Source organism: Xyrauchen texanus, chromosome 7, assembly GCF_025860055.1.
Source record: "Xyrauchen texanus isolate HMW12.3.18 chromosome 7, RBS_HiC_50CHRs, whole genome shotgun sequence".
Classification (NCBI taxonomy): Eukaryota; Metazoa; Chordata; class Actinopteri; order Cypriniformes; family Catostomidae; genus Xyrauchen; species Xyrauchen texanus.
Window position 1 is genome coordinate 29041306 of NC_068282.1, and position 22364 is coordinate 29063669.

Consider the following 22364-nt stretch of genomic DNA (forward strand, 5'->3'; position numbering starts at 1 on the left):
GCTGTGTATTGGGTGTTAGCTGATGTCCCCTCATTGCTCAGATCTGAACTAAACTCAGTCTTCTTAGCAATCCTGTGCAAGGCTGAGGATGTGAAGAAATTTGGTTACAGTGCTGTGTTGGAGCCATTGCTCAAAGATCTTGTGTATTTAGAGGAGGAAAGACTGTATGTTCCAGCATTAGGCAGAAGAGTCAAAGGCACAGTGTTTAGTGTGGTTGCAGACAATCTAGGAGCCCATTCTTTAGGGGGATTTGTTGAGAGCTTTTCCAGTTCACACGTCTGCAGATTTTGTCTAGGTGAAAAGTCACAGTTTCAAGATGGAGAAGTGAGAACAGGGGCATTCCCACCCAGAACGAAAGAACAACACGCACTGCATATTCAGGCAGTACAGGAGAATGATAGTTTGGTGCATGTGTATGGCGTGAAGAGACAGTGTGCACTGACAGCAAAACTGAAATATTTTGATGTTTTGTCTGGGTATCCGCCTGATGTGTTGCATGATCTCTTTGAAGGTGTAGTGCCCCTAGAAATAGCACTGTGCCTCAGAGTGTTCATTCAGAATAAATACTTCACTCTTGAAGAGCTGAACAAATGCATCACAGAGTTCCCCTATAAATGGTCAGACAAAACCGATGCACCACAGCCTGTCTCTGTGAACTTTGCCACACGGAAAACTGTGGGCGGCAATGCCCACGAGAACTGGACTTTGCTGCGACTCCTGCCACTTATGGTTGGAGCGAAAATCCCTGAAGGTGACCCAGCATGGGAAGTTCTTCTTGTTCTCAGAGACATTGTTGAGCTTGTTGTTAACCAAGTCCACACAGAGAAGACCATTTGCTTCCTGGATAGTAAGATATCTGAGCATAAACACAGGTTTCTCATGGTTTTCCCAGAGCAACGCCTCATCCCAAAACACCATTTCCTGGAACATTATCCAAAACTGATCAGGGCTTATGGTCCTCTGGTGTCACTGTGGACAATGCGGTTTGAGGCAAAGCACAGCTTTTTTAAGCGTGTTGTCAGACATACTCGTAGCTTTAGAAATATTCTGCTGTCACTCGCCATGAAGCATCAGTTGTTGCTTGCTTATAACCAACATGATTCCAGAGTTGTCAGAACTCTACTACAGGCTACAACACTGTCTACAGTGGATGTTAGTGTGCTGAGAGAGGATATCCAAGAAGCACTGCAGGCTACGTTTCCTGGTGAGACATGTGTCCAGATAGCCAAAAGTGTGTGTTACAGGAGCACCAAGTACACCAGTGGAATGATCTTGGCTAATGGTTCCACTGGTGGTCTGCCAGATTTTGGGGAGTTGATCCAAATTGTGGTTGTGAAGGGCAGCGTTTGATTCATTGTGAAAGGTCTGACTGCTTGGTCAGTAGAGCATCTGAGGAGCTATGTTCTTGAGAAAAACAGTCCTGTGAAAGTCATAGAGCCAGCTGTGCTATCAGACATGTTCCCCTTAATATCTTACATCTTTGGTGGAACAAGCATTATGACTCTTAAGCGCAGCATTTATGTTCCATAGATGGTGCCCATACTTTTTGGAGATTTTCAGTTGAAATTATACAAATTCTAATATCGCAGTCTTCCTACTGTGTTCAGACTTGGCATATACAGTAAATGTGTTCCTGATTTCCATACCTAGAGGTCAAATATAATATTCTCTTAAGGACAACTCCGGCGCAAAATGAACCTTTGGTCTAATTACACATTGGGACATAGTCAACCGTTCACTGAGATTTGTTTTCATGATTATCGAATGTAAAGAGTTTTATCTCTAAAAACTGTTTAGCTTATAACACTAATATATGGGCCATAGAGTAATGAAAATAAAAATCGTTAGTTAATACCACTAACAAGGCTCAAAATAGCCCAACACTAACACGGTAGCATAATCAGGGTCCCTACCTGTAAACTGAAGCATTGAGAACGTTGTAAGTGTACAGACAGTTTAATAACCAGATCATTTATAAAGACAGTCCACTTCGCGTACATACAGGCAACGGCGTTCATGATTCGACTGGTCAAGACTGTTTTCCAAAGATGGCTCCTGCCTGTATACGTTATCAATGCTTCAGTGTACAGGTAGGGACCCTGATTATCCTACCGTGTTAGTGTTCTGCTATTTTGAGCCTTGTTAGTGGTATTAACTAGCTATTTTTATTTTCATACTCTATGCCCCATATACTAGTGTTATAAGCTAAACAGTTTTTAGAGATACAACTCTTTACATTCGATAATCATGAAAACAAATCTCAGAGAACGGTTGACTATGTACCAATATGTAATTAGACCAAAGGTTCATTTTGCGCCGGAGTTGTCCTTTAATATTATTTACCATTTACCTGTTACTAAAAATGACTGAAACATGTCAAACATTGTATGTACAGGATGCATAATGTCACAGCCGGCTCAACTCCGAGTGATCCTTGCGGATCACGATGTCCGTAAAGTTGTACTACCGTCTGGAATCCCTGAGACAGTGACCTTCACTCAATCATTTGTAATGCATTTTCCATTGCCAGAGACTTCAATCTTCACTATAAAGATGTTGATTTTGGTGAGTTTTTCACCCTTTCTTCTACAACTGACCTAAAGGATAAGGACACAATCAAGGTTGTGTTTCTCCAGGACCAGGAGCCTACAATAACTTTAACCTTAACTGATGTGACCAACATGACTGATCAGCCTTGTGAGGAGCACTACGCTGACGACAGCGCATCTGTGTCAACCGATGACGCACTGATTCGCTCAGCTGAAGATAGTCCAGGCCACCATTCCCAGCGCTGGCCCGCTCAGTTTTCAATTCCCAGCTTTTCTGGCCTCACAGAGATCCAAATTCAGTCAGCCAATGAGCACATCCAAAAATATGGGACTCTTCTCACTACAAAAGATTTAATTCCACTACTCCCAGACATCCTTGGAAAACTAGCGGATGCTATTTATGAGTACACTGCTTATCCATCTAGTCTGCAGATCAGTGAGGTTGCAGAGGCCCTCTCTCAAAAGCATCCCTGCCTCAAAGAACCAGGTTCCTTTAATGGGTCCTATGGATGGGCGCAGCGCCTAAAATATAAGATGAACAATTTCAGAAGCAAACTTCCAGGTCTCGGCTGCCCTGAAGTTAATGTGAACTCACTTAAGAGAAAACAAACACATGACCAGTATCCAGCAAAGAATCTGAAAAAACCAAAGAAGGCTGAGGTGAACTACCTACCCCCTCATGCTCAAGGTGAAACTACTGCAAGTTTGGAGAAAGAGAGAGAGGAGCTCCTAAGTGAAATGATGAAAAGGGACAACTCCAAGGTGGTAGCTCAGAAAATGGCCAAGACGTTCAGCCTTCGTCGGGAGGAAATAGTGAAAGAGGTCCCTGCCATCAGTGACTGCATGAAGCGCTGGCCTGCACTCTTTACTGAAGCACAGGTGAGATTATAATTTTTTTATTAAAGGGCACCTATTATGGCATTTAAAATGTTCCTAATATTGTTTTGGGAGTCCCCAACAACAGTTTTACATGCATGCAATGACAAAAAACACTTTTGTTGTCTTATAATATGCATTTATTTTTACCTGATTTGCTCACCGACTCCCAAATGATTCGTTCTATGACTAATTTTTCCAAACCCCTCCTTTGCGTGACGCTAATCGGCGGTGATTGGTCAAATGACCTAGTCAGTTGTGTTTGTAAAGCAATCGGCATTAAAATGACGATTAAAATGAACAGAGCACAAGGTTCGGCTATACTTGTGTGGTATACTTGTAAATATAAACTCTAGCCACTGATTCTTCACATGTTCGTCCCTGGGCAGTGAAAAAAAGGTCGCTTTTGATTTGCACTTCAGAACACAGCGTCTTGTTGTCGACATGATGTTTTCAAGTTTCCCTGGTGTCTGCGCACGCAATGAGTGGGCGCGCCCAATTTGATTATTTTTCGTCTTGACGTCACAACAAAAAGGAAAATGACTCATTGGAAAACCGATTCATTAAATTGACTCAGAGTCGACTCATACATTTGAGAGACAATAACTTTTTTTTACAGTGAACTTTCATATATAAAACTTTGCAGGATGTTTTTGTTCACTTAGATCTATGTTACACACTACATGAAAGGTAATTTTCAAAATTCCATAATAGGTGCCCTTTAAACCATTACTTTTGTACTGTGGATTGATACAATGTGGATACATGTCCACAAATTGAAATAAAATAAATAAATAAATGTAAAAATACAGAAATAGCCTTTTTCATTTCCAAAATGTACTTGTTTTTTCACATTTAAATATTTATTTGTTTATTTATACTCATGTCATGTTTGGTCCTTACTGGTGTGCCCTGTAGATAAGTGAAGAATTCAAGAGGATAACAACAGTTAGCCTTGAATCAACCTTTCTGGCCAAGCTTGACCAATGCACCCCGAAATTGATGGCCTTGACCCAATCAAAAGGAGGAGCTGCAGGCCTGAAGATAAGGCACATTAAGGACATGCTTTTTGAGGTATAATGATGACTATCTTTATTATGAATAGACCTTTATTTTACATATGTTTCTGCCTCACTGTTTAATGTCAATTGTCAAAATGGCTATTATGAACAAGGTCAATTTCATATTTGCAGAATTTGCATAAATGCAGGCCGATTCAGGATTGAATGGGAGAGGAATAGGGTGCACATGTGGGTGCGCAGATCAAAACGTATAAAACATAGCCCGACCAAATTACACACATCTATAGAAGAAACTTGTGGCTACATTTTGACATTTGAATGGAGTCTGTAGCTAAAAGTATGCAGGAATAATGTATATATTTTTAAAAGCCTGAAAAATTGTATAATAATAAAAAGAATTGATACAATAACAATAGGGTCCTTGCCTCCAGGCAAGGGCTGGAGTCCTCGCCCTCTGGCCTTTCGGCTCGGTCCCTAACTAACACTCATTTTTTTCAAATTTTCATGATTTGGGTTACACTTGCATCTGATTTTGATTGAACACCTGATCTATTTTTTTCATGAATCAGGACAACACAGTTGAAAGGTGGAGAGAAATTGCCATTCGCTGCCTCATTGTCTATCTTGGAGAGAAGGAGGAGGACCTTTTCAAACAGTACAGCGTAAGTAATTGAGTATGCTTTTAATTTTTACTTTTGTTTGAACTGCATGTCTCTGTAGCCTTCCCACAGGGAGATATGGTCGTTTCAACCCCGTGCACCAGCCTCCAGTGGGCTAGGCGTTGAAGTACATGGTCACCCTGCATTCCATTATGCACATCACACTGAAGAGCTTGACACATGTATTTTATACATCCTAACATCTTTTAATTTCTTCTGCAAGGATGTGGATGAGCTCGACGCAGACCTTGCAATGCAAGTGATGAAGATTGCCATCATCGGTGATGGGCGTGCAACCATTGTAGTCGAGGGAACCAAGATCCTTCAGGGGATTGATGTCACCAGATCCTGTGCTTTGCTGATGGGAGTAATCTATGCGCTTAACCTTAGCTATCCCAAGCAGTTGAAATTTACCTTTGAGGCATTCCAGAAGCTCTGCCTTGAGCTCGATGGACAAAAAGCCAGCTCTAAAGTAATGAACCTCAAGTATGGTATTTTCTAGAGCGGACTTGATCGACTTTGCGTGAGGGAGAAGCTCACAGCACACACACACACACACACACACACACACACACACACACACACACACACACACACACACACACACACACACACACACACACTCGTGTTCTTGTGGTTTCTATGATAGTATGAACACCTAGTGTGTGAAGTCCAAAGTTATGAGAAAGTTATTAGTATATAAAAGGATGACCTCTGTTCTCTGAGGGTGTTAGTGTATTTTGAACTTTATATGCAGTGCCTTCTTTTGCTGGATATTTTTCCTGAAGTTATTCTGGAGTATGAGCAGTCTGATATTGATGAGAGAAGAGATGATGATGTGAGTACTGCCAAAGTTGATTGAAAAGAAGCTTTGCTCATTTGATGTTGAAATTACTGCCTTGAATGTACAGCCACCTGTCATTTTTTTGTGATCATTTTCATGTGTACAAGTCGATGGTGATTCATGCACAGTGTTTTACTTGTATAACACTGTTCCTCCACATAAAGCTTCTGGGTACATGTTTTGTGTCTTAGGAGAATGTAACCTACAAATGCTGCTGTTTGCACTTTTAAAGGGATAGTTCACCCCAAAATGTAAATTCTGTCAGTAATTACTCTCCCTCATGTTGTTCCAACCCCGTTAGACTTTCGTTCTTCGGAACACAAATTAAGATATTTGTGATTAAATCTGAGAGCTGGATCACTCCTCCATAGGCTTCTAAGGGATTGAAACTTGACAGCCCTGAAAAGTCATTAAAGACATCGATAAAATAGTCCAAGTGACTACAGTGGCTCAATCTTAAATTTATCAAGTGACGAGAATACTTTTATGAGCGCAAAAAAACAAACAAAAATAACGACTGTATTCAAGTATTCATTTCCTTCTCTGTGGGCCTCGAGATTTCACGTAGTGTAACAGCGTAGAAGTGCTTCTGGTTGAACGTCACACGCATCACACACATGACCAGCGTCGGCCAATAGTGAGGCTACGTGTGACGCATGACACAGAAGCACTTCTACGCTGTTACACTACGTGAAATCTCGAAGCCGACAGAGAAGGAAATGAATACTTTAATAAAGTCGTTATTTTTGTTTGTTTTTTTTGCGCTCAATAAGTATTCTCATCACTTAATAAATTTAAGGTTGAGTCACTGTAGTCACTTGGACTATTTTAACGATGTCTTTAATGACTTTTCTGGGCTGGCAAGTTTCAATCTCTTAGAAGCCTATGGAGGAGTGATCCAGCTCTCAGATTTAATCACAAATATCTTAATTTGTGTTCAAGAACTAAAGTCTAACGGGGTTGGAACAACATGAGGGAGAGTAATTACTGACAGAATTTACATTTTGGGGTGAACTATCCCTTTAAGGATTTAGTGCTACTGTTAATTTAAACAATCTGAATTTCTGTTCTTTTTGCTGTTCGGTTGCCAGGTTTTGACAGCCCCCTCATGCCTCTAAATAAACTTACTATAGCAACCTTTCAGAAGGTGTTTGTCATCTTCTTGCTGTTTTCCCTCAGGCATCCTCAAACAAACAAACAAACAAACAAACACACACACCATCCTTATGTTCCTCAGATTGTGTTGTAATCATTTGATTTTAACTGCTTCTTGCTTCACAGAGACAGCAAGGCTCTGTAGCTACGGGGATTCCAGCTCAGCTTGGCTAAAGAAGTTTTCTCAAGGTCATGACAGAAGAGCAGACACAGCACATGGTAAGCCTGAATATCATGTGGAAAAAAGTGATCATTAATGTTGTCTGTTTATATTTTAAAAATTGAATTCCTCTCTGAAGTCCTTATTGTCCCATCAAAAATCTCCAACTCTCTTGATCAAAGACCCAAATGTCTTCAGGAGGCATTGCATTGCGATAGCCTGTGTTTCGCAGGAGGCTAAGTTGATAAAAACTTTGCCTCAGTTCAGAAATGTGTTTTATTGTGGACTAATCTTCTTCACCTTAATTACTTGCATTCATGTTGAAAATTATTAAGTAAGTTGATTCAACATAATGTTTTAAGTAAGGTGAAGAAGATTTTAGGCCACAATAAAACACATTTTTAAGTAACATGAACTTAATAATTTTCAACATGAATGCAATTAAGTTGATTCAACATAATGTTTTAAGTTCATGTTACTTAAAAATGTGTTTTATTGTGGCCTAAAAGGTAATTCACCATACTCAAAACATTGCTTTGAATTAATGTAATTCTGCCAGCAGTCTTAACTTAGAAATTCTAGTGGAAACGGTTAACATATTTTTTTTTGTTGACCCAATGTTTTATTTTTTAGAGTGTGCCATCCATGCAAATGTGGCAAGGCAAAAACCACTGCTAACCAAGAAGAACATTAAGGCTTGTCTGTATTTTGCCAAAACACACCTTGATGATACTCAAACCTTTTGGGAGAAAACAATGTGGACTGATGAGGCAAAAGTGGAACTCTTTGGAAAAAAGTGGTCCCATTACATCTGGTGTAAATCAAACACAGAATTCCACAAAAAGAACATCATACCTACAGTCAAGCATGGTGGTGGTAGTGTGATAGTGTGGCAATGTTTTGGTGCTTTAGGGCCAGTGTGACAAGCAATAATTGAGGGAAACATGAATTCTACTCTTGAACAGGAATTTCTAAAGAGAATGTCCAGTCATCAGTCTGTGAGTTGAAGCTCAAGCGCAACTGGATTATGCAGCAAGACAATGATCCAACGTATAGGAGTAAGTCCACCTCTGAATGGCTCAAAATAAGCTAAATTAAAGTTGTGGAGTGGCCTAGTCAAAGTTCTGACTTGAACCCAAATGAGATGCTGTGGCAGGACCTGAAATCGGCAGTTCATGCTTGAAAATCCTCCAGTGTGGCTGAACTAAAGAAGTTCTGCAAAGATGAGTGGGCCAAAATTCCACCACAGCTTTGTGAAATCTCCAATTATCAGAAGCATTTGGTTGCAGTTGTTGCTGCTATAGGTGGCACAACCAGCTATTAAGTTTACGGGGCCAGTTAGTTTTTCACAAGGGTGATATAGGTGATAGATAACTTTTTTGCTTCAATAATATTGAAAAAAAAAACACACATACATTTGATTACTGTATTTTGTATTTCCTCAGCTTGCCTTTGTTTTATGTTATATCTCGTTTGAAGATCTAAAACAATTTAGTATTAAAAATACACAAAAATAGAAGAAATCAGGAAGGGGACAAATACTTTTTCATGGCACTGTATAAGGCAGCTCACTTGACACAAAAATACACAACTTCCTTTAATTAAATTGAATATAAGTAACCCCACAAAAAAACTAAGTTAGAAGAATTAGATATTTATTGGTCAAGGCATATTTACAAGAAAAGCACTTTATCCTCCTAAATCAGAGGGGACGCATCCTTTCATACTTGAAATTTTAAATCCAATCGATGCAATGAAGTATGTGAAACCAATATTCAATATCCAAAATGGTGAACTTCAGCAGGGAGGGCAACGGGTCGTGCTCTTCGTCAGAGTGAGGACAACAGCAATTATGAAAATTGAAAAGTGAATAAATGAAAAAGCTCTAGTGGGGAACGTGGGGGAGAGGAGCCGTGCAGCAGAATAGAGCCATAGTGTGATTGATTCTGAGCATGGACAGCCACAGCCTCGGGTTCATGCAGTAATGATAGCTTTATAATTAAGATTAAAGACCACCTAACATGGGGAAGACACAGAAGAAGGGCAGGGGTCTTCTTCTGAAACATTATGAATAATTAGAGAAATGTAGCTAAATAGTATAACATCCTAATATTAAAATGATACACACTGAATGAGCATAGTTCATTATGAATAATAATAATAATGTTGTAATGTGTGAGTGATTTGATTATCAAAATGTTAAATAAATAAATATTATATACAGTCATATTCCAGTGTAATTACATAGTAAGTACACAGTAATACAATTTACTGTGTAATGATTTTGTGGTGCTGCTTGTAATTACAAACTGTTTTTATAATTGCTATGCTAACTAATTATATAAATGTAATATGTATAATATGGAGACTAAAACCATCTGTAAACTAACTATACTAGCAAGAATTCTATAACATTGATGTATATTAATATCGACAACTGAATAGATTTAATGCAGTCATCAACGGTTAATAACTCACCACACAAAACACGTTGTTATCATAAACCATGTTTATCCTAATTGCAAGCAACCCCATTTTTAATGAAGCATGCCTCATATTTTATTTTGCATTGTGATGTTCTTTCCATAGTTAACTTGTTCTAGATGGAATCTGCCTTGTTTGACTAGTTTTTACAAAGTGACAGATGAATTGGTACAAAAAATGTGATTGTACGCATTGCTTTTGACACGAACAACAAAAGATATGGGAAGCGTTTTCTCCAACTTTTTTAAAAATTTGATACGCTTATTTATGTTGATAGCTTTTATTGTCTTGTTTTGTATAGTTTTACTAAAAAAACTGTCAATGATGTTAAAAAGTGTGTATATCTCACACGTACCCGTGGCATCAGTGTGTCCTGCTGAACTCCAGTCAGTCACATGACTAATAATCATATCAAAGGTGCCATGTCACTCAACAGATTTAAATAAGAGGGATTTAGAAGCGCATTTGCATGCATCTAGCTGCCTAGGCTAAGAGGCTAATGCCATAAAGTACTGTAACGATGTGATTTAATGTAATCTGTCATGTCATATGCTAATCTTCATCCTCTTCAAGCCAACCCTAAGAAAGGGAAAGAGAGAGGGAGGGTTAGTAAAGGAGAGAGAGAACTGTCCTTTCCTTCCATTATGATCAGGTCACTATACCTTTGGTTCGCTCAAACTTGTCCTGGGCAATAAGTACAAGATTCAAGTCACTTTGATAAGGTCACATCTGTGCATGTATCTCTGTCTCCGTCTTTCATTTTCCTACCCCCTCTCCCTCCATTCATTCTCCATCTGTATGTAGGAAAAGCTGTTTCTTTCAGGATATTGCATTTCATGCTGGAGTGGCCTCTCTGGAACTCAAGCATACTTCTATAAAAGACAAGGGCGGTTTGATTGGCTGCAACTTCTGGTTATAAATAGCTCTTACAAATTGCTAATCTACCTCTCAGCCTCCTAAGTGCCTTTTCCTTTCAGAATTGGGTTATTGTACAACACTTTCTCATCAAGAAGTCAAACAGAGAAGCAGGAGATTTATTTATATGGCTTACTAAGGGAAGAGGAAGCTGTCACCCTGCACCCCTCCACCTCCACACATTTTTCCTGCTGTCTCGTCGAGTGACAACAATAAGTAGGCCGCACTTTGGTTTGGCTTCACTTGAAAGCATGAGACACTACAAATAATTCCATAAAGAAGTTTTAAAGGTGAGGAATCAGTGATAAGATTTTTGGTAATACTGCATATCCTGATGCTATTTCAAACAAATTAAACGTTCAGTGATGTAAAATGTTTCCTTTACAAAATCAATAAGCTGTTAGTTAAAGAGTAACTGTGCAATTTCTGTTTGGACAAACAGATAGAAACACCTTAACTTACGCCATTGGTTGTACTAATGTTGCAGTGTCAGAGCAATATTTTGATAGTGCCACAAAACCACAGTATTTACTTTACTGGGAAAACAACCTATGAATCTGCTCAGTTATAATTGTCTCTAATTGTCATTGATACAGTATGATAACAATTGATTTGACCCTTGCATTGATTGTTTTTGCCACAATAATTTCACTTACAATTCAGGGGATACAACAAGGATAATAATGATTGAGAATTTAAATTTATATTTTACTATAGGTCAACAAGAAATTTTAGTAGACTACTATTTTACTATCATTATTTTCTTCAGCTTGTAGATAGGTAAACCATGACTGCATTATACGGTGTTATGACAGCAACCTCTAATTTGATGACAGTAGCCTAGTTTCCATCCAATTATTGTGCTATTTTGTTATCGACAAAGTGAAAATGCTTAAAAAATATTTGCGAAATTAGCTGTCTTCTGCCTGTTTCCATTCAAATGGCATAAGTTTTGGTTTATCGCAAAATAAATCTGCCCTTAAGCCGTTTCCATAAAGAAATGTGTGTTTATCACTAATTAACCTCCCAGATGTCCCTAGTTTCTTTTCCTCTGAAGTTTTGATAAAATGGGGAGAGTATTGAGACAATTCATTGAAATTAGCCAGCTTACTGTCATTATAATTTCACAAATAAAAGCAATCAGAAGAGGAGGAATTGCAATCAAAAGGGAACTGTTGCCCTTTTGATGGGACTGTAATATCGGTCCTGATTGCCACCAGTTCCGACCCTAAAGTAAATCGTCATGGCACTGTTCAAGCTGGCAACCTACACCAAGTAGTGGCGGAAACTTTCAGCCTTAGTATAAGGATCATCCATCGATGTGTATATGCTCTGTGCACAGCTATTAAAGAAACAATTATGCGGTGTAATATCAGGGTTTACATACATGATACATTCCTGATACTCAACAGGCTATTTTGAACAATCATCTAATCTAAACAAATAATTGTAAAGAATCTGGCTATATTAGTGTTCCAAAAAAGCACACTGAAGCATTTCTCCTAGTAATGTGTATTTATTTTTAATTGAAAACATCTTTGTGCATAGAGATTATATGTTTTTTTGTATTTAATATAAGCTGACATGTATGAATATATTTTCATCTAAAGTGCTCTGGATTCTCTTTGATGCTTCCACACTTTTCCTAATAAAAATGATTCCCCTAATTATGAAAAATGTTTCTGTGTCTTAGACATCCACATCTCCTCATAAATAAAGGAATAAATGAACAAAACATTAGAGTGAATGAAATGGACTGCACTCCAAAAAGTTCAAACTGACAGAGCATGTATTTTGTGCCCAAATAGCACAAACAGGTTTTAGATGTTTTTGTTTGTAAGAAGAGAAAAAGGTAATATTTTGTATTCTTTGTGATATAGTATTCTTTAATGGGGGAACTATTGTTGGACAAAAAGTGAATAAAGACACACAAACCAGCTTTAGAAAAACAGAGTGCCTGTTTCGCCGCTAGTGGTTTTTCTTGCACTTTCATCAAAGTCATGCTGTACAAATGGTTACAGAGATGAGGTAAAATCTATCTTGAATGGCCTTGTCGCCCAAATACCAGCAAGAGAAAAATCTGTTTAGAGAACCAGGGCCAAAGCTGTGCCATGCATTTTCAGGGTATGTAAAGGTACAATTACACTCCACCTCCTGTCGGGCTATGGAAGTGGTATTTCATATTGGTGGCCTCCATTGGAAAACCATATAGTTATATAACCTGTCCCCCCTTGAGCTTACTAAAGGAGATGTCCTACTGTTCTCATTGGTAGAGACAACCACTGTCAAAGGTCAGAATGATCTCACAGAGAAATCAGAAAGAGTAGGTAGACTGACTTTTCTTTAGCTAAAATCGTTCTATGCTTAACAAAATTCAAAACTCTTCCCCCAGTGGCCAAAGTTGTAAATGAGCTTCATTTTCTGCTTGTAATCTCCATAGAGGGATACCAAAAGAGAGTTGTGAAGTGAATTGTTTTAGCAGTGCAGGCTGTAAAACAGGGAAGAGGAATTCATATTTTACAAACTGTACCCCCCCAACCCAAACCCAAAATCTAAATCTATCTATCAGTGGAGTAAAAATGTAATGTTAGAGGGAAAAAGGCAACATCCGAATTGCACTCGTCACCGATTATGCAAACACAATTACTTCCTGATTTTAATGTGGTGTAATGGTCTAAACATTACCTGGGTTTTATTGTTGTATTTTTTCTGGCTATTGCCTAAAAAGAGGTAGCTGGGTCATGTGTAATACCATGTGGAGCCGCTTGAGGGCACTAGAGCACGGTGGCTACCAGATATAAGCCTGATAACCCACGAACAAGACAGTTCAGTTTAGTAGAGGGAAACCGCATGGTGCTACCAGCTTACTCATTTGAAGTCCTGTTTGAGAACTCATAGAGTTTACGCTCAGATAAAGGACTTTTCATTATATATATCAGTTCACTATTGGACCATATCAACTCTTGTTGTGCTATTTCACCTATGTTCATTATGAGCATTTGTTGGGATGATCCACTACACTTCTCTGGGAAGCGAGAAGTAGGGATCTGGGTGTTACCACGCTGTAGCGAGGCAACAAACGCCATTGGCTGTCGACCCCCCCATTACCCCCTCCTCCACCTGAGTTTTATCAAGAAGAACTGCAGTTTGGCAATGAGGAAAAAACTTATCCATGAGTCTGAAAGGAACCGCTAAGAGCTGGTGGAGAGCATGAAGCAAAATATTAGAGATCGGTCCTCGTTCAAAGAGAAGTTCCTTTTTTCATTTTTGAATGAAGATCACCATGAAGTGGCTGCTCAGAAGTTGGCAAATTACTGACAAAGAGTTAACGAAAGTATAAGAGACTTTTCTTTCAACTACAGAGTGATGTCACTAAAGATTAACCCTAGAATGTCTGAAATTGAGCTAGTGCAAGCAACATTGAGAAACTGCAATCCTCGCTTGGCTTCACTGTTGAGGGGAACAGTAAAAACAATTGATGATCTGGTTCGTCTCAGCACGCAAATAGAGAAGAACTGGGCAGAGAGCAAGAGAAGATGGAGTCAAGGAAAAGATGAGGAGCAGAAGAAGAAATCTTCAGGTGGGAAAGCTCAACTGAATCGCCTCATGTTTATTGATCCCACTTTTAGCTCTCAATGTAACAATGTACTACAAGCTCCTATAATTTTAAATCATTCGTACTTCAATGCAGTAATTTTCAAAAAAACATTTCTTTGTTGCAACAAAAAGTATGGCAGAGACTGATGAAGAAGGATGAGCAATTGACCAGAAGTGCTCAAACGTTCATGCTCGCTAATGACCAGAGGCAGAAAACTCAGGGTAAAGTACTCTGGGAATGCGAAATATACGGAGTGAAACGTGAAGTCACATTTTATGTGATGCACGATGAAAACTTGGCTGTTCCTGTCATCTTGGGATTGGATTTCCTCAAAGAAGCCAAACTAACTATCGATTTTATTGTTTCACGTATATACTTGCCTGATGTTAACTCTAGTCATCCTATGTGTTTTAATAAAATGCCCGAGCATGCTGCTGCTCAATTTTATGTTGCACAAGGAGAAGATGGTATGATTCACGATGAGGAAAAGTCGAAGCTGATTGACCAAGCAGTGGAAAACTCACATGCTTCGAAGGAGGTAAAGAATCGATTGAAAGCTCTCATGTGTGATTGGCCTTCAGTATGTACCTATAGGCTAGGTCGTACGAACTGCATTAAGCACAAGATTAAAACAATTGATGAACTCCCGTTAAGAAAGAGACCTTACAGAGTATCAAGAACTAAAAATTATTTAATTGAAGAACAGATTAAGGAGTTGCTTCAACTAAAAATCATCAAACCTTCTACGTCTCCGTGGGCTTCACCTGTGGTGGTCGTTGATAAGAAAGATGGAGGATCCAGGTTTTGCATTGATTACCGTGGCCTTAAAGCAAAAACTCACCTCGACGCGTATCCGATGCCTCAAATCACGGATATACTTGATTCTCTCCAAGGAGCCAAGGTGTTCAGCACGCTGGACTTAAAGAGCAGATACAGGCAAGTTGAAATGGATTCTGCAAGTATGGAAAAGACCGCTTTCGTTACTGCTTCAGGACTATATGAATTCGTGTGTCTTCCCTTTGGCCTTAAAAACGCCGCAGCATCTTTCCAACGGCTGATGGAGCAAGTTCTCAGAGAGCACAAGAACAAATGTTGCATGGTCTATATCGATGACATTATTGTATACTCACCAGACATCCAAACACACCTTCACCATCTCAAACAAGTGTTTCATAGTCTGCACAAGACCGGTCTCACTCTTAACCTCAAGAAATGTAAGTTCATATGTTCTTCACTTGATTACTTAGGGCATACCATCACAGTGGATGGAGTCAAGGTGAATTCATACAAAGTGGATGCAATCCAACTCCCAAGTCCTTAAAACAGTTACAACGATTTCTAGGCCTTGCGGCTTGGTACCATCAGTTTATTTCTGACTTCACTAAAACAGCACCATTACATGCACTGAAGAGGCAAGAAGTGAAGTGGAAGTGGACAGACGACTGCCAATGTTTATTTGACCTCATCAAAGATGAACTCACCAGAGCACCTGTTTTATGTACACCTAACTTTGATTATTTTAAAGTATAGATCGATGCAAGTGATGTGGGCTTAGGAGCTGTATTATATATATATATCTATATATATACATGGATATCAGTTCACTATTGGACCATATCAACTCTTGTTGTGCTATTTCACCTATGTTCATTATATGAGTGTGGCAGGGTGGAGGGCTCAGGATCATACACACCCGGTCCCGTATTGGGCTAATCAAGCTGCTGAGGTTTAAAGGTCGACTGCAGAGTATCGTGCGGGAGAGAGAGATCGTTAGTGGACTTGTCCGTCATGTGTGTTTATGTCTTCTTTTAAGTTTATCATTAAAACTATTATTTACATTGAAAAGCCGGTTCTCGCCTCCTCCTTGCCCATCCTTAACTGTGTTACATTGGTGCCGAAGCCCGGGAAGGAGGAGGGATACGCTGTAGTAGAGTTCTCGCCACTACCGTCCACCTCAACAGAGCAGCCGCGGCCATCTGCCGGGGGACGAGGAGCCCAGCCGCCTGAACGAGGACGATGGCTGCCGACCGCGAGGGGAGAAGGGGCTCCTAGCCGACCTCCTGGAGCGGTCAGGGCCGCTGCCAGGGGCAGAGGAGTTGCCTACCGGCCGCTGAAACGCAGCGGGGTTTAAGACCGCCAACCGCGAGCGGGGAGGGGCTCACTGCCGACTGCCTGGAGCGAGAGAAACGCTGCCAGGGGCGGGAGAGACCCCTTCAGTTCCCCGAGAACGCGGCGGGGTGTTCCGTCCGCCAGGGGCTGGAGGACTGCCTCGGATCCACCCGGAGAGGCGCGGCTGTTGTCCGATAGAGGGTGGAGGAATGGTCGAGGAACAAGCTGCGGCGTATCGGAGAACTGGCGAGTAAGAGTTTTTTTTTTCTTCATCTCTCTCTCCTCTCTCTTTCTCACTGTTGCTCTGTGTTGGCCTTTTCCCTGTTTTAAATTTTACAGTTTTTTGGGGTGTACTACACTGTTACAGGAAGTACCCCACATTTTAATTATTTCTGTTTCGCTCCCCTTGTCCCCTCCCTTGTCCAGGTAGATGGGGATGACCTGCCGGCAGACAGCGCAGAAGGCGCGCCCTCCCCCAGGGAAAGGGGGGGGGTGTACGTCAGGCCGGGGGTCCCCAGCCTGAGAGAACGAGGGAGGAATGTGGCAGGGCGGAGGGCGGGGCCGGGTCGTGATCATACACACCCGGTCCCGTATTGGGCTAATCAAGCCGCTGAGGTTTAAAGGTCAACTGCAGAGTATCGTGCGGGAGAGAGAGATCATTAGCGGATATGTCCATCATGTGTGTTTATGTCTTCTTTTAAGTTTATCATTAAAACTGTTATTTATATTGAAAAGCCGGTTCTCGCCTCCTCCTTGCCCATCCTTAACTGTGTTACAATGAGCATTTGTTGGGATGATCCACTACACTTCTCTGGGAAGCGAGAAGTAGGGATCTGGGTGTTACCACGCTTTAGCGAGGCAACAAACGCCATTGGCTATCTTCACTTCGCACTCATACCAGATTATATCATTGCGTCGCTCTCAAATATCCTTGTGGATTTATACTCATCTCATCACCATCATCAGTGAAACTCATCTAAATACTGGACATTGACTATAAGTTTCATACATTATATTGTCACATTCACACAGAGACAAAGACTGATTGTTTACGTATATTGTTTTTTGTTGGGGCAATTATATATAACACCTAAAAAAAAAAGGGGGTGTTACAGTGGGATCTGAACCCCGTTCTCGCTGCTGACAAAACAATTTTCCAGTCTTTCCACAGGGGAAAGTAAACATGTTGGAGCCGATGCAAAAATGTTTGGGGATTGCGCTTGTCGGTGAGCCGGCATTACATGCCGACTTCTCGTGTGCACATGTTGAAAAGGTAACTGTTTCTTTGTCTTAGTTTGCATGTCTGTGTTGGGAAGATACTAAGATAAGGACCATGTACTGTTAAATATTGTAAAATTATGTTTTAAAAAGAATAATGTATGAGTCACGTTGTCATTTATGGGGAAAGGGGCATTCACAAATTATCACAATTGTAATATGGAAACGGACATTAACATTTGTTTATATTTTATTAAAAAGTGTTGTTGTTTTTTTCTCATATATTATTAGTTTTGTGCATTAGAGTGTTTTATGATACATTTTATATTAGGGAGGTAAGGGTTACTGAATTATTTAAGTGTTGTATGTTACCGTGATATATTGTTTTTGACAGGATACTGTAAACTTTTTGTTATTATTGGCCACAATTGAAAGGCCCATTTTGATAAACTTTTTTTGATCATGTGGCATTCTTCCCTGTTTTATGATCAGTATATTTTACTGTAACAAACAGAACTGAAACAAACAGAACTCAAATACTTTGATATAATACATGATATAATTTAATGAACTTTACAGTTAGAACTGTAATGCCTGTAACATAATCACTATATTTTTCAAGATAAAATTTTGTCAATCAGCTTCTTACCATGAATGTACTTATATATACTTACTTATGTATACTATATATACTTATATATATATATATATATATATATATATATAAGTAAGTATATATAGCTGGATCCTGGACTTCCTGTCAGGCAGACGTCAGGTGGTTAGAATGGGCAGCATCATCTCCTCATCACTGACCCTCAACACTGGAGCCCCGCAGGGCTGTGTTCTCAGCCCACTCCTGTATTCACTATACACACATGACTGTGTGGCAACACATAGCACCAATGCCATCATTAAGTTTGCTAACGATATGGCGGTGGTAGGTCTGATCACTGACAATGTTGAAACAGCCTACAGAGAGGAGGTGCACACTCTGACACGCTAGTGTCAGGAGCACAGCCTCTCCCTCAACGTCAGTAAAACCAAGGAGCTTGTAGTGGACTTCAGGAGAAAAGACAGAGAACACATCCCATCACCATTAATGGAGCACCGGTGGAGAGAGTCAGCAGCTTCAAGTTTCTCGGTGTCCACATCACTGAGAAACTCACATGGTCCGTCCACACTGAGGCCGTTGTGAAGAAGGCTAACCAGCGCCTCTTCTACCTGAGACGGCTGAGGAAGTTTGGAATGAACCACCACACCCTCACACGGTTCTACACCAGTACTGTAGAGAGCATCCTGACTGGCTGCATCTCCGCCTGGTACGGCAATTACACCGCCCACAACCACAAAGCCCTGCAAAGGGTGGTGCGAACTGCCAGACACACCATCGGAGGTGAGCTTCCCTCCCTCCAGGACATATATACCAGGCGGTGTGTGAAAAAAGCTCGAAGGATCATCAGAGACTCCAGCCACCCGAGTCATGGGCTGCTCTCACTGCTACCATCAGGCAGGCAGTATCGCAGCATCAGGACCCGCACCAGCCGACTACATGACAGCTTCTTCCCCCAAGCAATCAGACTTTTGAACACCTGATCTCTCACGATCAATATGCATCAGCACTGCACTTTATTAATCTATTATCTCACACTGGACTGTCATAAATATATTCTCCACAATACAACTACTGTATATATATATATTTACATACTCGTTATTTATTGTTTTATTGTATGTGTATTCTATATTGTGTGTATTGTTTACTGTACATTGAATATTATTATTGTGTTGTGTAAGTATGTGTACATTTGATATGTAAATTGTGTTGTGTAAATATGTTGTTTATTGTAATTGGTATATGTCTCGTCACTGTCATGACTGCTATGTTGCTCGGAACTGCACACAAGACTTTCACCTACTGTTGCACTTGTGTACATGGTAGTGTGACAATAAAGTGATTTGATTTGATTATACATATATGTACATGTGTATATATATATATAGTATACACCAATCAGCCACAACATTAAAACTACCTGCTTAATATCGTGTAGGTCCCCCTCGCGCCTCCAAAACAGCACCAACCCACACCTCAGAGTAGCATTCTGAGATGCTATTCTTCTCACCACAATGGTACAGAGTGGGTATCTGAGTTACCTTAGACATTCTCTGTTGACCTCTCTCATCAACAAGGCATTTCCATCCACAGAACTGCCCCTCACTGGATGTTTTTTTTGTTTTTGGCACCATTCTGAGTAAATTCCGGAGACTGAAACTCTCAGGATATACTCAAAACCAGCCCATCTTGATCCAACAATCATTGGCTCAGTTGGTAGAGTGGGTCAGCTGCCAATCGCAGGGTTGGTTGTTCGATTCCTGGCCCACACAACTCCACATGCCGAAGTGTCCTTGGGCAAGACACTGAACCCCAAGTTGCTCCCAATGGCAGGCTAGCGCCTTGCATGGCAGCTCTGCCACCATTGGTGTATGAGTGTGTGTGTGAATGGGTGATTGGGAAACAGTGTAAATAAAGTGCTTTGGTAACCTCTAAGGTTAAAAAAAAGTGCTATATAAGTGCAGACCATTTACCATTCCACTAAGATCAAATTGTTTACCTACACAATATTAGGAAGGTGGTTTTAATGTTGTGGCTGATCTGTATATATATATATGTATATATATATATATATATATATATATATATATATATATATATATATATATATATATTAGGGCTATCAATTTAACAAGTTAATTCTGTGCTATTAATTACACAAAAATAAAAAACATACATTAAAAAAAATGTATGCAATTAATCATGTCCCCGGACTGTGTTTTTTGTAAGGAATATTGTTATACCTGAGCAATTCATTCTAGGAGTACCACCTGTTTTCTCCAGGGGGCAGTAAGCGAATATTTCTGTTTTGGCAACACAGAATACAACTTACACAGACTGGAAACAAACCACCCTTACCAAGAGCAGACAACACAAGATAAAAACACAATGTTTTTGCCTTCAAACACAATTTGATGGAGCGCAAATCTGAATGCAGAGATCTCAAGACGTGTTTTCTACATTTCAAACTTCATCATTTTACACATTTACGTTTGTCTTTATATTTTTACAGAGGCCGCGCTTAAATTACTGTCATATTAATGCTACATATTTTAAATAGAATTAAGAATAAAAATGTTATTGATAAAAAGAGGATATCTGGAGTAGATACCAAGTTTCATTTCATCTTAGCCTGCTCATGCTTCTTCCCTCTCTCACTCACAGGAAAAGTCCTCTAGCTAGACAAGCAAACTCAGCGAAGTAGTTATGAAATCACTTTGGTAGTGGTGCAGGAATCAGATTTCCAAACGTTTGAAAGTCCCTATGGATGTTTTCAGATTTGAGTCTTCTTTAAATCTGTGCGTGCTTGTATGTTATTTTTCCACTGTGCAGGATTTTTCAAGCACAGGATAGCCTCCTCAGGTGACCATGTCGACGTGTTCATTTTGCTCATAAAAAATATATGGTTTTGAGTAATTAGCTTAGAAAATTATTGTTTAAGGATAGGTATGCCATTTTTTTAAATCTGCTGATTATGGATGAAGACTTTTTTCAATGAGGTGCTGACTGCTTAACGGGTAAAACTATATTTTGTTCTGTGTGCACGTCATGTCTATTTTTTCTATCATATAGCTACTTTTTTTACATCGTAACAGTTATTGGTTAACATTCTTTAACGAACAGCTGTCATAGTTTAGTCACAACATAATTCCCATAGTTCCATTTATGTTATTCCATAGTTTTGATGACTTTACTATTATTCTAAAATGTGAGAAAAAAAAAAAAGTTTTCAAAACTTTTGACCGGTAGTGTGTGTGTGTATACATATATGTATGTGTGTATATATATATATATATATATTATTTATTTATTTATTTATTTTTTTTTTTGTATATGTACATTTTTGTATATCTATATATGTATGTGTATATGTATATATATATATATATATATATATATATATATATATATATATATATATATTGTAGGGTTTCTTGGCTCAGGTTTGGGGAATGTACAATTAATATTAATGATTGTAATCAATGATTAATCATACGGTTTGAACCAGATACCAATACATTCTAAATTGCCCCAAAACAGGGTTATATAGCCCAAAAGTCTGCTTCAGATATATATAGATAATTAAACACAACGAATTATAATTAATTAGGACTATACATCCTATGCAGACAGGCTGTATTAATTTTCAGAACACCTTAATGGAATTAACCCGTACCGCAACCAACCAGTTCGTCCAGCAAACCACTTTGCTTGGTACTCTTGATCAATTCTCCAGAAGGTTTATTCTTAGTATAAGCCTACTTAATCAAAGCACGTTAACTTACTTTGATAATATCAGCTCGTAGCTTTAGATCGCACATTAAAGAGGCTTTGTTTTATGACCAACAAACACAGACAATCAAGCGTATAATTGGGTTTAATACAAGGAACTAGGATATATCACTACACTTAAACAAACATAGAATACATTTAACAACACACATTTAACATAGAACAAACAAAGTAAAACAGGAAGGAAAATAAAGAGATTTTAGAGATAGCAAACTTGTTACAACAGTTACACCTTAAGAGCCAGCAAGGGAATTACACACTCTAACGCATTTGAATTTAGATGGAATAATACTTGCAAAATGGACCTTTGTGTCGCTGAACAAGGCTGCGTGTGTGCTTGAATGTCCTCGTTGCGTCCGTGAGCTGGAGG